The 27,437-nt window shown below is 39.8% G+C and overlaps 1 protein-coding gene across 4 annotated transcripts in view; it reads right to left on the bottom strand.

Annotated features, from left to right (window-relative positions):
• NYAP2 (neuronal tyrosine-phosphorylated phosphoinositide-3-kinase adaptor 2) overlaps positions 1 to 7,127 on the bottom strand; it is a 137,662-nt gene extending 130,535 nt beyond the window's left edge. The window contains exons 1-2 of one of the 4 annotated variants that reach the window (XM_071812476.1): positions 6,546 to 7,126; positions 5,803 to 5,972 (exon numbers count right to left, since the gene is read on the bottom strand). The gene's annotated coding sequence lies outside the window, so the exon portion shown is untranslated. Of the gene's footprint in view, positions 1 to 5,802 lie in introns of all 4 variants that reach the window. The other 3 variants (XM_071812477.1, XM_065844809.2, XM_071812478.1) reach the window with 3 other exon arrangements.
• Positions 7,128 to 27,437: the final 20,310 nt, after the last annotated feature.

The following is a 27,437-nucleotide window of genomic DNA, read 5'->3' as shown; positions in this document are numbered from 1 at the left end:
ACTCCTGGCTCCATGGCAGATGGCCTAAAAGTTCTCAGAAAGGCTCTGATGTCTAGACACATGACTAAATACTACAGGTGACCAAAGGCAAGATATAATTTCAAGAAACATATTGGCTATCTGAATTCTATACAACTGGATTAACTACTTATTAAAAAAGTAAAATAGAACTTTGATAAAACAGAATTGTGCCATCATATTATTTTAAATACTGATTACTGTAAGGTCCTGAGACATCACCATATTGAGCATTATTACCCTCACCCAGACCTCTGAGGGGGGGTCCTCATCTTACAAACAAGGACTTGATGCAGAATGACTGAGACACTGGCAGAGCTGGCAGCTGAACTCAGCTCTCCAAGGCATGTTGGCTGCTTCGCTGCTAGAACATCCCTCCCTTCCCTGAAGAAGGGTGGTGTGACTTCTCGGAATTAGCCTGAGAATGATGCCAGCGCTGTAACTAGAAGTGATCTTATTGAATAGATGATGAGTATCCTGTCTGCAAACAGATTTTAGAAGCCCCTGGTAATCAGCAACAAGATCTTTCCTCCATTTCTTAATATACTGCCATATTCTTTATGTTTATTATACTGCTGGACAAGCAAAATTCCAATCAGAGTAGGTACTGATTAAAAAAAAAATCTTATAGATTCTAGCAATCCACTCTGGGCCTTCAGGCACAGCCCTGAACATGTGAGCAAAATGCCTTTGCATCCATGCAGTAAGCAATCTGCAAGGGATGAAAAGAGATAAATATTTTTATATTTTTCCACCCTTGATTTTTTTTTTTTTTTGCTTTGATCACTTGAAGCGGCAATGGCAACAAGCAGCTGGTTTCAGGCAGTTAATATTTTAAAAGCACATCAATATTTTTTCCCCTTGTTTTCTGTGTCTCTATATCAAAACTATTTCTGTACAGTGGTAACCTGACTATTAAAATAATGAAGATTCAGAGGATGCAAAGGGTCAGCTCGTATCACGTCTTCCACCTCCCAAGACAAACTTGTCTATCAGCTAAGCCTGAACATGAACATAAGGCTGATGTTCAGGGTCACTAAACTGATCTTAAAGTCTTTTCAGGCAGGGGTATAGGCATCTCCTACTAGTTCCTGCATGGTAAAATCAGGGCAGGATGTCTTAGTGCAGCCCAACACGCACGCATGCAATTTCACACAGCTTTCACATTGGAAGTGGCTGGAACTCCACTGGGCTGGAATATGCACTGAGTCATCCTATATATTCACTGTAAGTGGCACAGTGTCTGTAAAGGAGTCAATTGGAAAGCTGACAAAGAGCTAAACAGGTTCTATCAATGTTATTTATGCTTCAGTGGGCAACATTTTAGACCTGGGGTGTCAAACTCATTTTCACCAGAGGCCGTATCAGCCTTGTGGTTGCCTTCAAAGGGCCAAATGTCATTTTAGGACTGTATAAACGTAACTGCTTCTAGGTTTGACACCCCTGTTTTAAACCATAGACCGTTCCTGGGAGTCTCTGTCTGCAGCATGAAGGCTACCCAATTAAAAGTAGTACTAGCAGCACAGACAGCTCTAACTCCACCGTCTTCAAACTCCTCAAACTGTATCTGCTTCTTGATGGTTAAAATCTGGGCCATTTCCCCAGTCAATGGCTATTTCACTATATTTTCTATTTCGGACTTCCAGTAAAGCCTACATTATGCATATGTTGAATTAAATTCAGATAACTCCATACAACAGAGAAACCCCATCGTAGCAATCTGATTTTACTCCTGAAAAACAAATAATACGAAATTTTATACTAAAGATATCTTCAGCAGGCTTTAAATAAATGCAGTTCTGATCCATTTCTCCCCCTCAAGATATATAGAACTTGATCTGCTTCACATTATCTTTTATGACAACAATACTGCATTTTTTTTTTCTTATTGTTCCCTTTTATTTTTGGAAGTCAAAAATCAGCTGATGCTTAAGAATATACTGAATCTCCTTTTATTATGGAATTTATTTTTCATATGAGATGATAAAGTCATTCCAATTGGGAAAAGACTAAAATAAAAAAGCCTTTATTCTGCTGCCCGCACTGACCAGATGCTTTATATATTGGTTTATCACTGATGTTGTCTATTGCTAAACTCATGCAGAATGACAAAAATTACACAATATTTAATAAATAGATCAAGATACACTCTTTGTCCTAACAAGAATCCAATTCTGCAGCAGTACTGAGCAACTGTAGGTACTGAACTCCTCCTGTGACTGTTGACACTTGCATGCTCGTTGACACCAAATTCCATTTGGAATACTCCTGGAGGTACCATTGGGGAACTCCCAGATATTTCAAAACCTTGAATCAGTTCTTATGGCACTAACTTTAAAAGGTATCTAGACAAGTAAGGAAGCATCTTCTGGATCAAACCCCCTGTATCTCCTGCATGCATGGTATTTCACAGCTTCATTGCATTTACGAATATTGGACAGTTGTGCATGGTACGCTTAAACAGTGAATAAAAATGCAAACAGCTGGGGTAAAAAGCCTAATTACTGTAAACATTTTTACAGTATTAGTATTCCTTGTACAGCACATTAGGATCAATTTTATTTACAGATATTAATGCTGCTTCAGAGATACTATGTTACTGTAATAAATGTGCTCTGTAACCGCAATGGGCTGCAACCAGTACAAGTGGCCCATTGAGCCCCATGCATTGCTCGTTACTCTCCTTGAAAAATGTGTGGACAGCACTGATCAACTTCTGAGCAAAGGTTCTGGTGACTGGTAAACCCAGGCAGTGAGGAATTCTGAACCATCTGCCAGGGCAGATACAGGTACAAGCAAATGTTCTATTTGAGTACATTTATATTTGATTAAAAATACACAAATGCAAGTTGTTAAATAAGTAATGTAAGATGTAGGTGGGGCACCACCATTTTGGTAGCCCTACCACAAACACTGTGGCCAGGCATTTTGTTAGCTGGTAACAAGGACCATACAGGGCCACATATGTATTCATAATGAAGTTGTTTTTATTGTATTTTGCTTTATGAAACCAAGCAGCCCTGGAAAATTATAACTGGGAGTTGCTCTGGGAAATTCTTTTGACACTCCTTTCTCTTCCCCTCCTCATTGGAACAGGATGAGACAGTGGGGAGAAGGAAAAGCCCTGGATTTCAGCATTGAAGCCAACATGCTGAGAAGTCAACAGAAACCGATTGGAGGAACTTTGTTGCCAGTGTTCACTGAACACAAACATTTTTAGAAATTCATTTGAGTGCAAGGACACAAAGAAGGAATTCTCCAACATGTTAACTTCACCTCTTAAAGGTCAAACTAACACTATGTGAAACCTCACTGAGACAAAAAAATCCAGTCATGCTCACTGGCACCTGCTCCATGTATCCCCAAACTGGAGGGATGCTGGCAAAGGAGCATGGAGCAGCTCACACTGTCATGGCCCATGCAGTCTGCTGTCAGCAAGGGAGGAGTAAAGCAAGCAAGAATGTTTTTCTTCCCTGCCAGTGCATCTGGTTTATTGTCAAGGGCAAACAGTCCCCTTACTGGTTTGCCTAGCAATATTTACATAACTAAATTCAAGATCTTTGTATCGATTCAGACACAAATTCTATAGGAGAATAATGCATTGTGCTTCACAAGACTGTTGCATGTCTTACTTCTAATTTAACTGTTTGCTCTGATGCCAAACATACAGCATTCTTGGTCAAACCCCAAACCACCTCCTTTTCATACAATCAATGTGCAAAAATGTTGAATTCAGAATATGAGGAGCAATCGATTTAATCACAGTATCAAAGCAGTTCTGTACGTTAATATTCAGACATGCAGTTCTCCCTCTTATTCACAAGAGGATCCCCAAAATATCAGTTGCTTTTCAGCATGCTTGACAGCCCTAAGCTGCAGCTGTGCTGCATTGAAAATTGGCAACACTGACATTAAACTGAAGAAGCTTTTTGAAGTAATGACAAAGGCACTGATTGCCTTCTTCCAAACCAGAGGGATTTTTTCAATTTTCACATCAGAGAATAAAGCCTGGAAACACAAGAGTGTGGTTGCACAAAGTCCTGAGTCCAACCCTTAATTTTAAGGGGTCTACACACTTCTCCAGTCCTGCCTATCCCCCTTCCAAATACTGCCTCCTCTCTTTGAGGACACATCTGCTTTCACATTACCTGTCAATTCCCTCCTCTAAATTCAGTATATCATATTCTGTATAAATCAAGGATGCTGATCAGCCATTCAAGACTTGAGTTTGAGCTGTTGCATTTTAGTTGCTTGCAAGGCAGTACAAGCAAAGTAGGCAGACCAGCCATATCAATTTTTCACAAACTGCTGACCACAGCAGCACTAATAAGGATCTAATGTTGTTGGGTGTACAAAGAATACTTTCGCTGCAACCAAGAAAAATTCAGTGATGGAAAAAAATACTAGAGACTACTTTGCAGAACTCTCTTATAACTGTGCTTTCTAAGAAGTGAGCTTTGAAATAACCAATGTGATGAAACAAATTGCTAAGACATGCTTTTCAGAGTTGCGTTCCCCGCACATTCGTTACAATGAGCTGGCGTTACTGTTTTCACACACAGTGATGCATTAAATTCTAATGTCAAAGAGGAAAAGCCTTTAGAAATAGGTTGCAAGTTTCCTACTGTATACTATTTGGCAACTTTCTATGCAGATATTTAAATAAAAAACCCACTACACTCATTTGGAAGTATAAAATATACTTTGTATTTTTGATGGGGATTACAGATTATATACCCTGTTCTAATTATACTGTACAACATGAGCTCTAGCACCTGGGTAAAAATCACTGAAGCTAAGCAGTGTCAAACCCTTCACTTAAAGAGGTTAAAAGTGGCTCCTTCAGTAGAATGAGAATGCCACTGCATGGGTATAAAGAAACAGCCTATTTCCATAGAGGGCCCACCCTTCACAGGGTAAGTCATTCTCCCTGTAGTTTTAAGAACTGAAAACAAAAAAAAAAACCACACCAAGCCTTGAATTTCAGCTGCCTTGCTAGCACCTTTTAAAAAGGAAAAAGGTCTTTGCTATCAATGACTTCTCTATGACTCCAGAATGTAAAGAGCTGTTGTTTACTTTGCAATACAGCAACACTTTCACCACTTTTATCCCCTGAGGAAAATAATGCTTCCTCTTAACCACATAGATGTTGGACAATTACAAACTGAGATTCTGAACGGCCAACACTTAGGTGCAATTATGAATGCTATCATTCAAATATTACATGGGACACTTATGAACAAGAAGAAATAAAACCACGCAACACAGAGAGACATATACACATACATTCTATATGCGAACAGGAGTGCATTTGAACTCAGAAGAAAGAATGACCTTCTTGCTCATGGCTGTATTTTTTTTTCCTCCTCAAGAAAATGAAATGGATATTTCACTACCATCAGCATCACATTAAGATGCTGCAAAATATTAATGGTGCAGGATGTCTGATAAGCAACTAAGATAGATATTAGAAATTATTTCAATTAATTCATCAGAAAATAGCAAAGAATGTTTTTAACTATTTAATCGTGCATTTTGTGGAAAAAAAAAAAATCCATATGCAAAACGCCACTATTACAAGCACAATCAACATGTGAAGTACACAAAACCAGGAAAATACACTTCAGCTTTTAGTTTAGCAATGGCTTCATACCACCTAAAAATACATGCAACTTCACAATTATACATTCTGACTACTCATTAGAATAAAAAAATTACAAAATGAAATAATTAGAACCATATTTTATTAGCATGCTCATATAATGTATTAAAATATGTACGTACCAAAATTTAAGTCCCCGGGGACTGCTAAGTGCAATAATCAAAGGTGACTTTTGCCTGTAAAAGCCCTTTCCTGTGGTTATCTCAGTGCAGTTGGAAGGGATATTTCAGCACCATAAGAAACAGATTTGCAGTTAGGCTCAGTGTTTTCTTCCGTTAAAGTGCATTAAATCCTGTTGGCAAAATTGCCCAGATTGTAGAATTCGACATCACTATAAGTCTGTGTGTTATGTTACAGATCTTCTTAACATACGATTAAAATGGCATGGAAAGTTTGGCTTTTAAAAAATGCAGTGGCAAGAGAAGACAGGTGCTTGCTTCTTTAAATCCACATTCAGAGAAGAGAGGGTACAGATAACGGGAGAGTATAAACAACACCCTGCTTCGAGGTCCAGCAGAGAAGAAACTGGATGATTTTTACCCACTTTACAACATAGAAGATTACAGCACCATCATATGCACTAACACAGAGATTTCTAAGGTGCCTCATTTGAATATGTTCTGTGGAGACAAAAAGAATGGAAGATAAGGAACAGCAAACATCCTATCCAAATGGCTTCTTGCAGCAGGAAAGACGCTCGCTCTCATTGCCACTTAGATACAGAAGGTCTGAAGCAGCCTTGCTTGTGGCATCATCTCTCTCTCTCTCCCCCGTGACTACAGGCAGGCTTGCTCTCTCCAGCTGCCTTAGTCTGTTGATGCTGCTGTTGATTAATCAGGGATTCTCAAACAAAGAGCAAGCCTACCTTCGGGTGCTAGCAGGACTGCCCGGCTCCTCTCCTGCCGCAATCCGGCTGCCCTGGCCCCCGCGCAGCCGGCATCCTAGCACCGCGGACAGCTCCGCCGCGCCGGGGCCAGCGCCGGGGCCATGGCCGGGCGGCCGCGGGACACGCCGGGCGCCGGGGAGCGGGAGCGGCAGCCGCCTCCGTCCTCAGCCGCGGGGCTCGGGCGCTCGGCTGAACCTCCCGGCCAGACAACGGTCTCTCTTATCTCCACTGCTCTGAAGTCTGATTAGCAAATAATCCAGTAGGAAAAAAAAATCTGCGTGAACGGCACTGTACACCACATACAGTCTATAGGTAGGAAAGAATATGAAGCAACACCTTTCCCCCCCGCAGTCTCCCTTCCCAAAAAAGAAATTGTTCTTCCACGGAGAATGTGTAAGTTAACCTTTAGCCCATGTTATGGCTCAAGGAAATGAGCAGCCACTTAAGAAGAACATCTAAGCCTCAGTTTGATACCTCATATTGATGTATCTTTTGCACTCACCCTCACTGAAAAGCAGTGCAAGGCACACAATTACTGCTGACGCAGATGAGCCTGCTGCTTGGGGAAAGAGGGGAGGAGCTGCTTAACCTCATCAAAACAACCTCCCACCACCTGCTCCCGTCGCACGAGAACAAAACTGTGCTCCTTGGACAGATCAAGCACAGCATTTACGCTGTTTTACTTATATTGATATGAGATGTGCACTCCAGAAAGAAGCATTCTGTTTGAAAATCATTCAGGCTGAAACTACACGATTTTATGGTCATCTAGAATTTGTGAATGTAATGGTTTGGAAGAAAACATTTCTTTTTTTTTTTTTTTTTCCTGAACTGGATCTATCTGTGTTATAGCTCCTCCTTTCAGAATATATGCAGTTCTGCTTTCTCTCTCCCAAACCTACCGCCTGGACACAAAGCAAAAGCATTCACTCCCTGTGCAAAAGCCAGTAAAATGGGAGATGTCTGAATATGCACAGAATGTGTCGCCCCATTGTTAAATGCCATTTCATTCTTTCTCTTTTCTTAAATTACAGGCATACTTTTCTCCTGCATAAATCTTGATTCCAATGTTACAGTTTATTTTATTTCTAAAACTAATAACAGAAACTATGTTCATGGAATAAAGTAACAGATGCTCACATTAAAATCAGTGCTAGCACACAAATAAGACCTCGCCTACAGAGCACAAGAGTACTTCCTGCAGATTTACTACCCTCAGACTGGAATATCAGTATTACCTCACATTCAAGAACACTCACGATAGCCACCTACACGCATTGCCAAATGTGGTGACCTCCTGCACTCAGCAGTGGCCAACACTAACATTGGAACTGTAGCCTGAAAAAAGCCTGCTCCTAAAACTCTTCCTCATATCCACCAGTAACTCACTGCTCACTGTAATAGTGCACACCCCAGCACACCTCTTGCAACCCTGTGAAACAGGGTAGTGAAGATTCCACATAATATCTCTAAGAGACCATTTCAAAAAGGTGCTTTAAGAAGGATTACAAAGACTGAAGAGGGTCTGAAGATATGGAGGATTTTTCTTTCTGTCAGGTAAAAAGATCTGGAAAGGAAGTACCTAGAGTACAAGAAGAACTGGAGGCAGTTCTGGAAGGGGAGTTCTGTCCCTAGCCCAGAGGCCAGCCTGCAGTTCTGCTTCTGTTTTCTTCTTCCTTGAAGGGTACCTTAAGAATAGCTGTGGCTGTGCAGTAATTTGGGAATTCTTTTATTTTTATCAACTGGAGAGTTTTGTCACATAATAGCTTCTTGTTTCCAATACTCCTCCAGAATTTCATACCCTTCCTATCTGCCCCAAGTCATGCACCAAAACCAGAGGAATTGCCCAGTCAGAATTCTTTCATGTTACTTTAATAAAGGTATCACTGTAAATTCATTACAACTTCATAAGCAATTTGGAGACCAATGAATTTTAATCCACAAGCGTGAAACACTTGGCTATATTGTCACCACATGGTTCTTTCCAGTAATTGAACTCAGATACAGTAATCTTCCAGATTAGGTATGTTACTGCACCTTTCAGCAGTTTCTGCATTTATTACTCTTGCACCAAGGTTCCTGGGGACCACATCTCCATCAGCTGTGGAAGGAAATGTCCATTTTTCCTTCCAGTAGCACTGTGGAAAGGTCACTGGGGGAATATCATGACCTCTGCAAGACTGACAGTTCCACTCCTGGTTAAAGCACAGAAAAGCCTCTCATCTGCCGCCACAGGCAGACAGTATCAACCCAGGAAAAAGCACCTACAGAAACAATCACAGGACTTTCTGCAGGGATGACAGAAGAGCTGGATCAAAACTCCCATGTAATCTATGTTGTTTGTTTGTTTGTTTTCCCCTTCCCACCTCCCCCCCCCAGTTTTCTTACAGAACAGTGCTATGATCATCTTTAAAAATATTTAATGACAATCTTAATGAAACTGTGAGTGGCTTTCACTCATTAGTTATAAAAGGGGCCTAATCAGTACAAATATGTGCACCTCCACAAATTACTACCTGTGCTCTCATGTTGCAGAGGTCTACATCTGTCTTCCTGGTCTCCAGACAGCTAGCAGTAGAGAACCATTCATTCCTCATAGTAGCTGCAAATCCTCTCTCCCCATCTCCTTTGCTCCACAGCCTTTCTGGATTTTACAACCACACAGGATTCTGGCAGATGTAAATTACTTGCACGCACTTTCAATTTCTTAAAAACTTGTGCAAGGTTTCTTTACATAGCATGTCAATGAACTCAATTTATTCATGTAAATGTATGTGCTCACACACATATAAACATAAATATACATAAAGACAGGGAGATATTTACTTGACCTGTGGTGGCATTTGCACACTGGGAAAAAAGATGATAAACAATCTGCAACTACTCAGTCTTACAAGAGTTGCCAGGTACCACAACCTCTGCCTGGCCATGCTGTAAGTAGGCTGGAAGCACACACACTGTACAACAGGGAGAAGGCAGACCTCTGCAGGAGACTTCTTTGCCAAGGGGATGGATGACAAGCCCTTTCAGGCTCAAAGACAAGTGGATTTGCAAGGCCTGAGGACTGCAGGCAGCAGAGAGACAAAGGGCTTTCAAGAGCAAGAGAATATTCATTTAAGATCCTAACTGGCCACTTAGTGATTGAGAAATCCTGTCTGCCTGTCCCTGAAGAAAGGGAAGCTTGAGGACAAATTGATCTAATCCAGTTCAGTGGTATTGACTCAATCTCTGCTTGGTTGGCTAATGGAGGAGGAAGGCTCTCCAAGAAAAGGAAACCCTGTTGTTTCCAGCTCTGAATCTGCTAACACCTGACTTGATACAGGAACCTTTATGTAATTATTTACACTTATGACGGTCGAAAAGGGCAAGTTTCTTCATTTTGAATGCACTACCCCCTAGCTCTTTTGAAGCTTCTGCTGAGAATGCAGTTCCAAGACAAATTTTTATATCTGACCTCCAGGCCACAGATTAAGAGTTCTATGAATGGAAACTCCACAAGAGCTAAAAATTCTGAAATTAAAACCAGAAGTGAAGGACTTAAATCTAGAAATTCTTTACATCTAACCAAGGGGAGCATGGTATGAACCTACATTCCTGTACCCAAACCCTACATCACAGTGAATGGGAAGAGAGAGACAACCAAATGAGACAGGGTTCCTCTCAGTTAGATTTTGCCAGGATCAAAGGTGTACCAAGGGAGGTTCATCACAGGGGAAACTAAGGGTTGGCAGTTTAACCACACTTATAAATACAAGGCCATCAACATGCTGACTTTGGCTGATCAACATGTCCTTTGGTTAAGCTACACTAAAGTTGGTTTGCTTTTTTTCCCTCCTTTTCTCATCCTGCCTACTTAGCTTCCATTACTTTTTCCTATCATCTGCATTCTTAGTCCTGATTCTTAGTTTCCATTGCTGCCACTCTGCAATTGCTCTAGCCACTTCATGCCTCTTGCAGTATGCATTCCTTACTTGATCTATGGCCACATCTCTTCATCCAGTCCTTCCTACTATCCTTGACCTTTCCAGCAGTTGCATTTGGCTTTTCTTGACTCCAACACCTGGCATCTGGTTCTAATCAGTCCCAACTGTCAGGACCAAGCTGTCTTAATAAAAGAATAGGTTCCTAACAGGGACTATCATCATTCTCATAAGAGTGAGGTAAGTGAAATTTTCAATTACAACCTTACTTGTGCTGCGTCTTAAGTCTTAGTTTAGCAATCACTGTGATGTGCCTTTAGCACTGAATTGTGCCCGTGTGAAAAAAAAATCTTTCAAAATATCAGCGGATTGATTCAAGGAAAATGCGTAGACAACAAACTACATCCAAAACCAAGCAGTGTTGACCATAACCTTGATCTTAAGCAACTTTCTCAGATTTGGTTTGTTAATGCTCTTAGTATCCACCTATGATCATGCTAAGCAAAGTGAAAACCTAAGGATCTATTTGCAATTAATTTTCAATGTGATGCACTGAAATACTAAGCAGAGTTTTCGAGGCCACTTTACCCATATTATTTTGTTCCATGCCCCAGAAAAGCTTTAGCATTTGTTTATTTTCCCCTCAAGCATTCTTAAATCCCTGTAAGTTCTGCAGCTGCTCCTTCACCCAGCTGCATTTGTCTCCTTTTGCCCCCTCTCCCTCCTCACACAGACAGTACTGCTACAAGAAGTAAACTACTCACAAAATGCGTAAAGGAAGGTCTCATCACTCCATCTCCATCTTGGTGTTTGTTTCATCTATTTCACATCCCGCTGCAGCACCCTTTCACCTCCCTGGAGCACATTGTCTCTGTCCCTCACAGGAAGTGACTATCCACAACCATCACACATATTTCTTTCTTCAGAGTGATGAGAAGTATTCTTCTAAAGATACAACAGTAGAGGGGTCTCCACTCATATAAAAAGCCAATTAAAGTCAAATGCTTAACTGCCATCTGTGCCTTTAAGAAAAATCTCTTAATTTTCCCCAGTGATCATTTTTTTCACATGGGACCAATTTTGCTGTTATTGCTTAGGCAAAATTCCCATTGAAGTCTGCAGGGAACTTTGCCTGAATACAAAATGTGGAGCAAAACCCTGTGCTTATTTCCATAGACCACAAATCACAAAGATCATGTCCTGATGCAAGTGATTTATCCTACATGACAGCTGGTGCAACTGGGCTATTTTTAACCATGATTTGTTGTAAAATATTTCATGATATTTACCATTCAAAAAAAAGAGTCAATTGATTTCTTTTTCTTAAACTGGATTAGATTGAAAGATTCTGGCTGCTTTCCAAATCCATTAATTACTAAATGGTACATTTTCAACAGAAATGTTAAGCTATAAGTAGTTCTTCTGGAGCCAGTTAGCTCCTAGCTAAAATCAATTAAAGCTGGTAGAGATACAGTTCTATGGTCAGGTCCCACATAGAGACATCTGTATTTATATTATAGCATAGTGGATGCTGACAGAAGCCTCCAACATAGATGCACTTGTACTAGCAAAACTGTCCTTTTACTGTTTAGCTCAATATACAAGGTAGTAGGTGGGTTTATTATTTCAGGATAAACCCAGCTGTGTCAGTATGGTTGCACTCTCACTACACTCTATTTCTGCTATAGTAGCCTTGATTTTCTGGCCCCTAGGAAGCACTCTTTATGCTATGGAGTATAAAGGCAGGGTGGTCTTGTAGGGAAGTGGGTCATGGAAATGATCCAGAACAGAAATAATTTTGGGTGGGAATAAGGGGGAATCCAAAAGAAAACAAAGAGGAGGGTGTTCTTTTCAACCAAATCACTTCCTTGCACTGCACAATGCAGAGGGCACTTCACAGCGTGAGAATGGTACCCTTGCCAAAGTAGTTGGTGACTTCTAAAGTGAAAAGTCCTTATGCTACAGACACTACTAGTGTGCTTTGCTTCCGAGTGACGCCAGTACCCAAGCTACACACATACCAGAACTGTGGCACTGAGACTTGGCCTGCTGAAGCCTACAGAAGCAAAGAAAATCCCGCAGGCAGTTGAAGAGCTGATAGGCAGTCCTCCCTGCCCTAGAAACTCCACAACAACTCTGACAAGCACATGCAACCACTTGGTTACTTTAGAGCAGGCAGAGAAGGATATGTACACAGTATACAAATGTGACCATGTGTGCAAATTGCAAAATGCTTCACCAGAGCACTTGACAAGAGGCAGGCATTTCAAATTTGTGTAAGCCAGCACTGCAGCTAAAAAACCCTGAATGTAGCTCTGCCTTTCTCCCACCCGCAGCTATTCCCTCCAGCCTTATGCTGGCACAAATGCTGCTTGGCTGTGTGGTGAAGCAGATTGGGAAACCGATCAAGCTGAGAACTAGCCTGGGATTTTGGCACCACACGGATGTTATTACTTGCAAGAGGACCACCCTGTCTATGTAATCGGTGGGCAGCAGAGAGCCAACGTGGCCCAGCAGATAGAAGGCAGGCCAGTTGGGTCTCATTCAAGAGCAGCCAACTTCTTGCTTTCATCCAAGCTACTCAGACTCAGCTGTGAACAAGAAACTCCAGTGAGCCCCACGGCATTTCTGAACTCTGCAAAAACAAACTCCTGACAGCACACAGAGCACAAAATCTGTAAGTGGCCCACAATGAAGCTTAGAGCAAGAGGTCTGGGAACAGGAGTTAAAAAGCCTTCCTGAAACTTTAAGTCTCCTATCTGCACTCATTAATATAACCTGCATTCTTTTCCAACACTACAGGAAAGTCAGTCCCATCTAATTAGAAAATAGGCAAGGATGGGGAAGTCAGAGTTGCTCACTTTTACTAAAAAGCAACTGGGCCATTAAATAAAGGCATGGTAAACACTGAAAGATGGAGAAGACTTAGAAGAAACTTTAGGACTGACAAACTGGCAAACTCCTCTATTAAATAATGTAGTTGTGTTATGTACATTAAGATGGAATTTAACAGTAAATTGTTGCTATAGGCTGAATTATTTAAGGCATTAACTTTATTAAAAAACTAAAAGATTATTTGTTCATTAAAAGATACTTAACCTTTAAAAACAACACAACTATATCATGTATTTTTCATGTGTTTGTTTTCAGTACTTAATAAAAAGCCCCACAAAAATATTTGTTGCTACACACTTCAGGATGGGACAGGAGGGCAAGGGGAGCTCGGATTAAAAAGCTGTTAGACTCCCAGAGAGAGCATACACAGCTCAGCAAAGGCTATGGGAAAAGTCAAGGAGCAATGTGTGTGTATGGAGGAGAATTTAAAAAGAGGAACAAAATTTGAGAACGTGGAGAAGGTGACCTCAAAGCAAAGAAGATATGGCCACAACAGAAAAGAAGAAACTGATGGCATGGATGTGTGTTCATTTCTTTGTTTGCTTTTCTTAATGACACAAAGATTTCCTTGTTATCTCTAGAATTGCAGAAACAGTGACCTTTGGTGGAAGAGGAAGGCTTTGTCTAGAGGATTTTAAGGGTGAGAGGGGCTCATTACCTCATCCTGTTCCCATAATCCAAATCAGTGAGTCACACTCCAAGAGACAGTAACTGTGTAAGGTGCTGGGTAGGCTCCAAGCTTCCTTATGGTCTGTAGGCAGCCAGAATTTGGAGATCATCAGGCCCTGGAGGCCAGTGCAAGTGTGGAGAGCTGTGAGCAGATGATGGAGACTGACCGTCACGCAGTCACAAGTCCCCATCAGCAACTTGCCCTGGTAGCACGTGGCCAGGCTCACCCAGCCCTCACCCAGCTGCTCCTGGCTTAAACCCTGCACCATGATCCAAAGTTAAAAAGCATGAGCGGGAGACCTTATCAACAGTCTGGTGACGAGTCGAGAGGTAACCTGGTAGCCTTGGTTGGCGTCAGTTGATCAGTTCCTCTGGTCATGGACAAGCTAAGCACTCCTGTGAAGGCAACAGGGAACAGGACCCCAATTCATTCCCATCAGTTTAGGGAGATAAGCCTCATTTTAGGTGTCTAGATATAGGCTGTGTAAGCACTGCCGTCTCCACCTCAGGCTGAACAAAAGGAAAGTGGAGTAGTTTCTGTCTTACATTCAGAAAGTACTTATCTCCAGAGAGAAAAGAGTTGAAGTTTGCAACAACATGTAAGCCATGGTAAAGACTTTGACCAATGTGAGCTATTTTTTCCCCATGCTCAGACATAAAGCAATTAAAAAAAAAAAAAAATCAAAATTACTCTAATTACTATGGAAACAACTTCCTGCAGGCACTCCCTAAATAAACTCTTAGGAAAAAATCAGTTTTCTCCACAGCTAGAGCTGGCTAATCATCATATGTCAGTTAACATATTTCTGGTATTCCCTCCTGCTTATTTTCTTGGAGAAAATATTGTGATCCTTTATATTCTCTCAGTATAATAGCTATTCCTATCAACGGATGAGCTCAAATTGCCACCACTCAGGAAGAAAAGAATGCAAATGAGGAATACCAATTAACCCCTTTACAATTAAAAATATCTCTATCTATTATAGCACCCATTAGTGATACTCTAGTTAATGGTCTGTCAACATTTCCATTAGACCTCTTCCCCCTGCTCCTGCACAGAACTAAATCCTAGCTAATCACCTTGAATACTCCTCTATGGATTTATACAATACATATACACACCTCAAATTAGGCAAAATACAGATTTCTCTTATCTTGAGCCATTACATTTTCCTAAGTACCTGTTTTCTAATGTATCTTTCTAAATAGTCTGTACTCCAAACACACTGAACAATTTTTCAGAATAATTTTTTTCAGTGTTACAAATGCTTCATGTACAAAAAAACCCCAAGTAATTGCAAAGACCTGTCCTAAATATACACTGCGAAAATTTTAGACTGAAGCTCAGTTCACAGCAGATTCCTTTTGCCAAATGTACTTCACATTATAACTTTTTTTTTTTTTTTTACACTAGACATGAGACAGTGGGTTACATTTGGTGCCATGTACTGTAATACCTAGAAATGACAGGGTGAATTAAGGACAAAGCTTCTGCCTTAATAGCTTAAGATTCCCTGGCATCCTTATGGTCAACCCACATTCTCCACACCACTTGAAGGTATTTTTTGTGTCAAATTCATTACAAATGTATCACATTCCTAGATGTTGCATTTGTTAGTCCTTTCAACTCTTAAAATACACTTAAGCGTTTTATAGTATGCTCATCAACAATCCTCAGTTAAAGTGCTATTCTACTAGGTAGAAAAAGAACTCTGCAGCTGATTCCCAGATGAAAAGAGAGAGGTATACAGCATGACTCCTAAACCATAGTTTAACCCTAACTTTCACCACAAGATTTCTCAGTAAATTTACAATAGTTTTGTGTGGGACCTATATACATCTTGGCACCATTTTGGGCACTGAGCTTGCACACAGCAATTCAGCTATGCCAGGTTTTCCTGGCTTGTTTATAATCCTCAAACAAAGCATCCAAATCTCTGATGAAAACCAATTGAATACATCTTGTACAAAGATTACCCTTCAGAAACAAAACTGCACTTTGCTCACTAGAGTTGTGTTTAGTACACTGTGACTGGCTTTTGTTTGGAATTATTGTTTGCAAACTCTAACTAGATCAACTGAAAATGACTCACATTTTATGTATTACATCTGATAAAATACTGGTTGGAAAAACTACTTTTCATACTCAGTCTATAGACATACAAACCCGTGCCATCAGATACATAAGTGCCAGAAATACTGCTTTCTGGCAGCCCTGCAAAGATGTCCTTAGTTTTAGAGGTGGGTTGAATTTACAGTTCCTTGAATTCATGAAGCTACTCTAGTTCATGAAGTCAGAAACAGACAGACCTGCTTGTAACATCAGGCCTTTTGTACATTTGTAATACCAAATTTGATAAACCTATATTTAGGAATTGCATTATTTGTAGCATATCTTCAACATTAAAGTTTTTATCATCTAAACTGCACCAAGTACTTGCTAAATTAATCCCATCCAGAAAATAATAAGTAACAGTGCAATTGAAGTTAGAGTTCACATCTGCCAACTCAAGACTCCTGTAAAACTGAATATCCCCAATTTCTTGGAAGATGGGCCTGGCACCACCAAAGGCTAATCAAGAATTACATCTTTCTGTAAAACAATCGTCTGTCTGTAGAACAGCCCCAGAGCACCAACTGCCTTTTTGCCTTGCAATACCAATAATTTTTTTTTTCATAAATACTCAACATTACACATAACATCAACAGTGGTATTTAGCATTGTTGCAGGGTAAACAGGAGACATAAACAGGAACAACCTTGTCTGCCTTGAGTTTACACATTAAAGGCCAGTTGTTCTTATATTTTCTGGAAATACCTCAAAGCAAAAGTTTACCAAACAACTAATACATGGGCTAAGGAAGGGGCAGCGGGGGGGGAGGAAAAAAACCCACACGTTTCTATTGGATCCATCATGCACAGAGCCGACGATAAACTCTGAATGGGATTCAGACTTTTTTCCCCACTATTAGTGGCGCTTTATTTGTTGTGAGTATAGGATGAATAAGCCACAGGTGGCATTAAGAATAAAAATTTGATGCAACTGCAGTTACCTATCCAGCTATGAAGAAACTCCAACATGACCTTATTGGTGAGAACAAGTTAAAGGACAAGTGCTAAGGGTGCACCAAACAGAAACAGATCAATACGAGATTCCATATGGGAAATGGCCCTGCCTTGCTTTTTGTTCCTAAGCCAGGAAAAAAAGAGTGTGAGAGAGGAGATTCCAGTGTTTCCAGGAGGAGTGTGTGAACAGGCAGGAAGTGAAATGCAGAGTTTAGGCTGTTGAACACTTGACTCAGTTTTCCCACCTCTCTTGATATGCAGCTTATAAAAGAGAAGAAGAGATTAAGCTTCTGCTCTGCAAGGGGTGAGGAGAGGTCTGGGAAATAACAATTCGGAGTAGTTGTTGACTTGAGACAGAAGAGGTGACCTGATAGCAAAATAGATCTTGTCACCTATTTTCAAAGACTAAATATTAACCTTAAATAACCCTTTCTGTAATCCCTGTGAAAGAGGATCAAAAGGAAGCATGTGAAGTAAGCTTGTAGTTTGCCTGAATTTATTTCTGGTTTCCAAGATCCAAAATAAAATCTTTTTTTGAAAGCCAGACAGTCACTCTGATGAAAGAAATTACAAATCAGCATATTTCCCCAAAAATGTTTTGGCTTCCATGAATCAACATTTTCCTACTGAAAAATCGTTTAATTAAAATCACAGTCAGATCCAACGTGAGGCACACAAAGCCAGGAAAATCTCTTGAGCAGGATAAAACCACATCTAAGCGTTGTCTTTCACTTAAAGCTGGTGATTGTGGAGCAGTGGGCAGAAATTACAGGCATTTCTGAGCTTTTGATTCTCAGGTGCCATTAACCATTTTGGACCACTAAAAGATCAAAAGCAATTATTTAATAAGCAGCACAGCCCCCAAATTAGACAGTGATATTTAGTCTTTTTGTTATCTAGATTAAAGATTCAAAATCTCTTCAAAACAGATGGCATTGCATGCTTCTACCTACAGATCTACATAGATCAATTCCAGTTCAATACTTAGAGTATGCTTTTCTTAATGGAAATTTCATCCTAACTTACACATTTTGGAGGAATGTAATGACAATGCTTTTTCCACCATTATCAGGAGAATCGCATATTAGTATTATTTCAAGGCTTTCTAGTGACCAAAGAGAAATTTAAACAAATAGCTATTTTGCCAGAATTCTCTTTTAAAGAAAAAAAAAAGGGAAAGAGGAGGGGAAGATTTTGCTTCTATTCTAAGTGAGGAAGAGAAGCAATGGCATAGCTCTTAGAAAAGTTCCCTTACATAGTTCTCCTCTATTCCAATTACTCAAACTATAACATGCAGTCAAAATAAAGAAGCCTCCCTGGGCACAGAAGATTCAAAAGTCATTGCCCTACTGTAAGTTACGGTATGGGGTCTGGCTGAGATGGAGTTCATTTTCCCCCTAGCCACCCTCATGGTGCTGTGCTGTGTATTGGTAGATAAACAGGTGCTGATAACACACTAGAGCCTTGGCTGCTGCTGAGCAGTGCTCGTACAGCATCAAGGCTGTCTCTCCACCAGCGGGCAAGATCATGGGAGGGAACATAGCCAGGAGAACTGACACAAACCGAATAGAACAATTACATCGTAGGTCTCCAACATACCACAGATGGAACCTGCTTTACCTAGTGCAGTATAGAGAACAAATGTGAAAAGGTGCTCTTGTTTCAAGGCTGTATAGCATACAAGTTGATTACACACACCAAAAAAAAAAAAAAAAATTATGAAAAACAACTGCAGATCCATTTTATTATCTAAGTTTCTTTTCAGCTTTTAATACCTTAGTTAATGCTCACTACAAGCCCTTTGGCAAGCTGCTGTTGTGAATGCTGCTGAAGGGCTGCTCAGAGATGTTCCGGCAAGCATTCTTAAAATCAGAAAATTCCAGCTTGTTAAGCTGAAGAGCTTTTGAGGTAATATGAAATTGTAGTAGAAACCTGCCGGGTTAGTGGCAAGCAAAAGGGGAACTCAAAACCTTGAAACAACAGCTTTAGGATCCTGACAAATTGTCAGACATACTACTACACAATTAAAGGGACTCTTTCAGGGCTCTGACCTCTTCTGTTACAAAGATCACCAGAAACCTTATGGGCTGCTATATAGCCATACACAGTAAACATGGCACTTGGATCAAACTACGTCCTGAGTATCTCCTCAATCCCAAAGCATGCTGTAAAAAATAAAGACACGATGCTAATTCCATGCCCTGCTTAACTAGTAGCAAGAGGATGACAGAGTTGCAGCACTCTGCATGATTGATCAGCATCGCGCTACATCTTTCAAACACCTTGAGGAACTCTTCAAGTGATTACATTCTCCTCTACATAAGATTACCCTGTTGCTTTTAGTCCTTTGCATTATACCTTTAGATTGTTTGTCCTCCAGAAAGTTTTGCTGAATATCTCTGCACTACTCCAACTGTCCATAGTGTTGTGAAGTCCGATCTAATCCCTCCACATTTCTCTCTGACTGCTTCTCTGTGCCCACTGACTTATGCAAACTCGCTCCTTCAATGCACCATGCAGAAATATTTAATAGTATTTTTATTCCTGCTTTCTACATGATTAGAAACAAGGGTAAATAAATAGTACAAAATTAATAACACTACATATTGATGTATGGGAGCACCTCCAAAATATTGGTTACTATCTTTGTCATCCAGACAAAAGAGAATTTTGTGAGCCTTTTAAAGTTGTCAAACACCACAGGACACAAATTTCTCTCAGTTGTGAGAATTATCAGCAAATTTCACTGAAACCAAAGGAGAGACATCCCTATAAAACTCATGTAAACAAGAACAGAAACAAGTACACCAAGCGTTATAGCTCCAGCAAGTTTTTCTCACATAGAGAAATAATACAAGGGCTAAGAAAGCTGCCTGGGAAGTCTTCAGACCCCTGTGATCTTGTGCTCATTGTTCGCTGAGCTTTGCTTTTATATTTATCACAAATGTACATCATGCATGAACACAAAATTGTTCCAGGCCAATACCTGGGAAGAAAGACAAGGAAGCAGCATATGATGTTGTGTCAGCTATACTCACACACTGCTCAAAATGCAAGAAAAATACATGAGAGCCTCCCTGTCTCCTTCCCTTATCCCCACACTTAAGTTAAACCACACTGGCAATCTCAGATAGGTACTTCTGAATCTTTAGCAAAACAGGTCTTGAAGTTTATCATTTCCATAATTTAAACAAATCTGAAGACTGTTATTTAGTGGGATTTTTTTTTTCTTAATCACTCCTGTGACTCATAAACAGGATATATAAAAGGTGATGTAAACTCTGCCAGAACAGGCACTCCAGAATGAAAGTGGCATTACTGCTTTATATCTTCTGGTTCTTATTATTCATCTGTTTCATGCCTCTTCATTGCCAAGATATTAATAGTTTAGCATTTCTGATGCTTCATATTTTACTGAGGTTTAATTGCAAATAGCTTCAAGGGAAGAGGAAAAAAGGCAATAAAGATGGACATGGGCTAAGGAGTTTTTGTTTAAACAGTAAATGTCACTGTACAATTTCAAACAAATTAACTGGGAGAATGACACAGATGATTGAAAACAAACTTGACTGTTTCCCAATTTCTAGCTGATGAAGGTTAATGTAACAAAGGTTCACGTAACCAGTGCAGATCTTGTGTCCAGCTCCCAATTTTTATGGTTACAAAGATCTCATTCCAAATACTAAGGGACACATGGTTTGAAACAGATTGACTTTCACACTAAATAAGATAGAATCACTGCATACATTTCCATCTGCTAAAGTGGAAGGTTTTTACAAATATAAATGAGAACAAGAGGATTCCCCAAAAATGGTCTCAACAAATGGAGGAATGTAGCAGAAAATTCTGCAACTGAAACCTGAGCAGTGGGCATTAACTGAAAGTTACATGAAGGATGCATGCAGAAATACTAACAGCCAACTTCTACTTCTGGTCAGCATGATGTACTCAAGTACTACTACTAGCCACTTACAAAACAACACACGTGATGATAAGTGGACATAGATGTTTGATGTGGAGTTACTACCATACTCTGCCCCATAGGTTCAGTAAGCAGCCAAATGTGACTGGCCCATATCATCTTGCATGGATCATGATAGTGTTGACTCACCTGAGCAGCACAGAAATCCTTTCCCTGCTACAGATTTCCCAACAAGCCTGCTTCCCTCTGAACAATAATGTATGATTTGAACACCCATTATAACACCTTAAACCCCCCTCAGGCACACAGGCACAAGAAAATAATCTCACAGGCACCCCTCTGCACCCCAGCACAAAGTAAAGTGTTTTCTATCATGTGCAAAATCCTGGGAGCCCCATCTTAAGAATTTTGTTTCCGATGAGGCTGACCACCTTGCCTAGCTCTCAAAGAAACCTACTCGTTGCCTTAACAACACTCTCCTTCACCTATACAATAAACAAAAACCAAAGGAACACCAAGACATTCCTAACAGCCACTGATTTCCTGGAGATTTCTCACTCTTGCTGTGGAACAAATTGCAGAGGCTTGGAAGAAAGAAAGGCTATCAGTAGGAAGGTGAGAGGGTCTCTCTGCTGGACCCAAGTTTTGGTCAGGTTTTTTTGTGACAGACTAGCTAGGAAGAGCTCCTCTTCTGGCAGATCCCTCAGGGAAACTCTTAAATGAAAAGGGTTAGAATAAAGAACAAGGCTGTTGTCACAGACACTGTGCTACACCTCATGCAGAGTACATGCACTCATGATGAAGGGTAGTATGATCACTGCTAACATTAGGACTACAATGATTCCTACAGAAATTAATCTACTTCGAGTGTTTCAGATCAGACAGCTGTTCTACTGGATTCAGGAATGTCCCTTCAGAACTGTAACGTGCTATCCCAGAAACAAGGCCTTAGCTGTGGGACAAAATTATCCCAAATCACTGTCTTCACCTAAAGAGGCTGCAGATTCCCTGGACAAACAGGAGTTGGTTATTATTTGAAGTAGTGCCTATTGTAATTATCTACAGAACTTCAAGCATGTGTAGGATAGTTTCCCCAACCTGTGGTAACATCTATAACACAAGCTCTTATTTATCTTCTGTTGTCTCAGCAGCAGACTCCAGTCTTTTTCATTTTATTTTTACATATTCAGGAATTGCACATGGCTTCTGCAGCTGGAGGTTTTCACTAACCAGAATTCAGCCACTAGACATTTTGATCTATTAAGTCACAGTTTATTAAATGCTACCAATATTTGAACACTCTTAGAAAGTATTTTGTGTCTACTCATCTATAATTCTGCTATTCATTAATATTTCAAATTGACTGAGGTTTTCTGTAGGTCAGATGTCTGAGCTTGTGCCAGGTGTTTCTGTTGGTCAGGTGTCAGATATACACTTAGAATCTTAACTTCCCATTAATTTACTGGACAAGTGGCATTCATAACTACGGAACACTTTTGCAAATCTCTGCTGGTTGCTGCTCCTGGGTGAGACAACAGGCAGCAGGTTAAGAACTAAGAACTAGAGAAAATGCTGTACTGATTTAAGAGTAGTTTCAAAATGGAATAATTTTTAATAACCCTTATCTATTTGAAGCGTAAATCTAAAGTTAAATGGGCTTCTTTCTTTCCTAATATTTTTTCAGAGTTGTGAATCATTCCTGTAATGAAGAACAAGAATCAGATCTTGCATGTCTTCACACACAGATTTTGCAATTTTACAATAAACCTTAATCCGTTTTTCACTCTCCAGATCTTCCCTCAGACTCAAAGCAGCATCTGGCATTGCTGTAATATATAACTACTCTAAAAATATATTGCTGTAGGCAGCAACTCTGACAGTCAAAACCTGATGGAAAAGCACCAGTCCAGCCCCCGCCACATCTCATTTCTGATCATGCCGCCTTTGCTCCCTGCATCAACAAGAGCAAGGTATAAAGAGCTGTACCCACTCACAGCCTTCCTTAGGTACACAGTGACTTGCCAAAATGGTATTTACACTGTCTTGCATGTCATGAAGTTCATATCACTCTTGAGCAGATGGGACAAAAATATGAAGGTGGTAAAAAAGCCTGAAAGAGACTGTGCAGAGGGACACACAGCAGTAATCCATACCCATTTTAATTTATACCACAGAATTTTCTTCCCACAGTTTGAATATCAAGTGCCAACAGTTTGGTACTTTTAACTCATTAGTCTCAAGACAGAAAGGAGTGACATGTTTCTGACAATAGCAAAGTGACCCTGCAAGCAAGTCCAGGCTAGGACTACACAAAAAAACAGAGCTCACAACTTCATCTCCAAACTGAGATCAGAAAAACAAAAAAAAAAAAAAAGAGAAAAAGAAAAAAGAAACAGGTCTGATAACAGGTGTGATTGAAATAAACTGTAATCTCTTCAGCTTTTTCACTCAACTCAGAGACATACACCACACACATTACCAGTAAGGGCCTTTTGAACAAAGACAGAACAAAGGAAATGGCAGGTTCTGTTTAGGTACCATTCACAACACTGGATATCTGATGGTCACATTTTCCAAAATTGCATTTTTGGTGGCAGTAATTGATGCTACTCTAGTCTTCAATTACTGCCTTCGAATGTGCGTCTTCACTATCAAAAGAAGCAAATACAGGAAATATTAAAAGGAATTTTTTCTACCGAAGCAGAAGGTTGGTAATGCAGTAATAATACAACAGTTGTCCTTTTATACATCAGACAAAAAATGATGGATATCTGCAGGAAATTTTGTAGATTGCTCCAGGATTTGGCTGAGCTTCTATAGAAGAACTGAGTTTTCACATGTCTCCATTATGCTTTGCAGTTTTTGGTGGTGTCTGCTTATCTACACACTTGCATTCGTGAACTGTTTCACATTTTGCACAACATGGTTCCAGGCAACAAGGACACCATCACTACAGAAGAAGCTGAAAGATTTTCAATATGAGCAAAACTACATGCAACAGCAGTGTTACCAGGAAACTCTGCAGCACATTCAGAAGGTTGCTAAAGATATCCCTGTCCACATTAGGAGTTTCGGGTTTTTTTGTGGTTTTTTTTGTTGTTTGTTTGGTTGGTTTGGTTTGGTTTTTGTGTGTTTAAAAAAAAAAAAAAAAAACAAAAAAAAACCCACAAAAGCCACCAGACAGAGGTACCAATACAGAAACAAATTCATTTCTTCTCCTGTACAGAATATCATATCCTGAAGTAGTGGAGCTTACCTGGCCATAACTTGACTTTGTATATTTTATTTCAGGCTAAAACAAATACACACAAAAATTCCCTTAACCACATTCTTGCTCAACTTTGATCTACTAAAACATATGCAAAACAAGTTCAAAGTTACCAATGCAAAAGCAATAGAGAAGAGAGTCTGGCTTATAAACAAAGACTACAGATAAGTGTATCTAAGGCACATATGTATGGCTGAATATTTTATTTCCATTTCAGATGCCAATATTCAGCCATCTGGCTTTCCTTGAGGCATTTCCTTTGTGGCTTTTTTTTTTTTTGTTAATAGACACTCTTCAATAGCAAGGCATCAAAAATATAACAGAAAAGAAAACCAAGTTCTTCAGTGTGAACCACCGCAGGCTACCAACCACCACTACATTGTTAAACCTACATGAAACATAACATCAAGAAAGTTTCTATTTTCTAAACCAGTTTTTTATTATATAAAATACTCATTCCATCTTTATCATAATAAATGTTAGTCTTAATAGCCATATGGCTGGACATTTATAATTAACAGCTTTATCTAAATAAATACAGTGCTTTGACTTTTTAATAGGTTTGTCCATTAAGAATTCTCAATGAAAGGTAAAAAAAAAAAAGGCTCATTCTAAAATAAGAACAGAGGGATGAGAACTTCATGAGGTGCCTGAAGGCAGGAAGCAGAAGGTTGTATTTGACATTGGCCATTCACAGTAAACAAGCCCAGCATACCTGCATGGAAATTTCAGCATAAAGCAGACAAAATACCAGATTAATGAAAAGGAGTTCCAGGCAATGAACAAACCACAGACTTAAACACTTTTTCAGTGGGAGAGGTCCACTAGTTTGAATCAGCCTTTGAAACATCTGCACCCAAACATTAGTCTACAGTACAGCACCAAGAGACCTCAGTTTCTATGTGATCTTACAATCTAACCATGCTGATTAAACGTGCTTTCTTTTTTTGATATAAGTGTGAAAGGCAGAGAATTGCAGTCATTCCTCCAGCCTTCTCACACTGGCACAGTCTCATGACTGTTTCCAGTGGGGCACCACACACCTGCACTGCCTCATCAGGGCAGAGGTGCTCAGTTTTCAGGATCCACATTGCCACAATGTTTCATGCTGTACTAACAACCAAATTCTTGTTAGATTTCCACATCCACTCATAATTTCTTTTTCTTGTTTATATAAATTACCATGGCTTGTTATTTGTCAGGATTCATATCTGTGAATTTAATGGAACTGCACTTCTCAAAAATCACCCACACTGTCAACAGCTCTAATTTGTTTATATCAAATCAGTCTTTTTTTTCCCCATTTACCCTTCTGTTTCATACCATTTATATTAGCTTGTCAGTTGGGATTTTATGTATTTATTTGCTTTGGAAGGGTTGCTTCTGTGAAACCCTGATGGCAGAAGAACTACACAACTCAAAGGACAAGTAATGAGATATAAATGCTTTCAACACCAAGCTGTTACTTCCAATTCAGTCCCAGTCAATAGCAACAGAAGTTCTGGCCGGTTTTTGCATTTACTAGAAGAACAGATATGTGGTGTGTTTTGTTGGGGTTTTTTGTTCAGTTTGTTGGTTGGTTTGTATGTTTTGTTGTGTTTTTTCCTTTTTTCTTTTTAAGTCTGTGGATTGTTCTTTCTTACTCCTTTATTAGCCACCACTCCAGAAAATGCTTAAGAAACACTAAGCTTTTAAGTGGAAATGTAGTCACCTAGAGATTTTTTATGAACTCTTCCAAACACCAACATTGTAAGAACCTAGAAGACTTGCTAGTCACCTGATCTCCAATAGCAATCTCAGCACTATGACTGCACCTCATCTCTCAAAGAGGTATCAGGTGAAAGGACAAAGAAAATAGACATATTCTTTCACTAATTATTTCCATATAGAACTCTGCAAATAGGTAATTACTGAGACATCACGGCAAGTATGAAGTTTAATATTGCTCACACGGATGCACAGTATTTGCTTTTCAGTGTCATCCAAGGTGTCATACTGTAGAGCCTGCCCTGTGTTTATTGCTGCAGAAACCCAAAGCAAAGAGACAGTCACAGCTTACAGTGATCGTTGAGGAAGTACTGAAGTAAGACACAGCACAGCAAAACAAAACTCCATGAAAAAGTAGACGAATACTTATAAGGATGTATTTTTGTCCAGATTCAATGCAAGTTTCAGTAAACATTTAAGGGTCTAATGCTTCAGAGAGGATTAGGAGGAAAGGGAAAAAACTCTAGTATTTGCTCAACTAGATCTCTGATCCCTAAAGACCAAATTACTGACCCAGAAGGTGGTTCTGGCAGTTGTGCAGTATGCAGTATTTCCAAGCAATAAAGACATCCAAACTCAAGCCATGCTTTTGAAGGTCCTTGGTCCACAACATCTCCTCCTACTCCATGGAGCCAGCAGAGGCTTCATCACTTGTCTCAGGCACTTCCCATTCTCTTGCTGTGGCCTTTCCCAGATCCATCACCACCTCGAACAAAAGTGCACAAGCAGCCCTGTGCAACAAAGGAGGTGAGCTTTGCAGGCAGACACAAAAAACAGCTTTTCTGTTCTTCACCCATTTTTGTGCTGGACTGATTTAATCAGGCAGCAAGCTACTTCCGTTGGTGCTCTTTGGCAGCAGCCTGGCACACCAGCTCATTTGCTGGCCAGCCTGCTTTTTAGACCTTTGACAATAGCTCCATATTTTGAATGCTCAACAAATCACATACTGCTATTGCGGTGCTTCTGATTTCCATTTCATTTCAAGTACTGGTTTGTTTTTTTTTTTTTTTTCCAGTTGTGGCAAGATTTACATACTGGCAAAGTCTTAACAAAAAGATTAATGGAAAGTATTTCTGGATATTACGGCAGAGCTCTGTTTAGGGAGAGAACAAAAGTCCTATATTTCAGTCATCATGGTGAAATTGACAAACTCTCTTATTTCTGTTAAAACACTTGCTAGAATTTGTGTATTTTTACTTTCTGTAACTTTTCTCCTAGGGTTAAAAAAAACCAAACCACACACACACAAAAAACTTAAGACTTCACAGCAACGATAGCGCAACTACTGTGTCATCAGTACCAAAAGAAGTTGCTATTGTAGTAGCTGATAGATCTTCCCAGCTTTAAAAAAAAAAAAAAAAGTG

The sequence above is a fragment of the Patagioenas fasciata genome, chromosome 9 (assembly GCF_037038585.1).
Source record: "Patagioenas fasciata isolate bPatFas1 chromosome 9, bPatFas1.hap1, whole genome shotgun sequence".
Taxonomy (NCBI): Eukaryota; Metazoa; Chordata; class Aves; order Columbiformes; family Columbidae; genus Patagioenas; species Patagioenas fasciata.
Note: the sequence above shows the minus strand (reverse complement) of the source record. Positions and strands in the feature narration are given on the sequence as shown.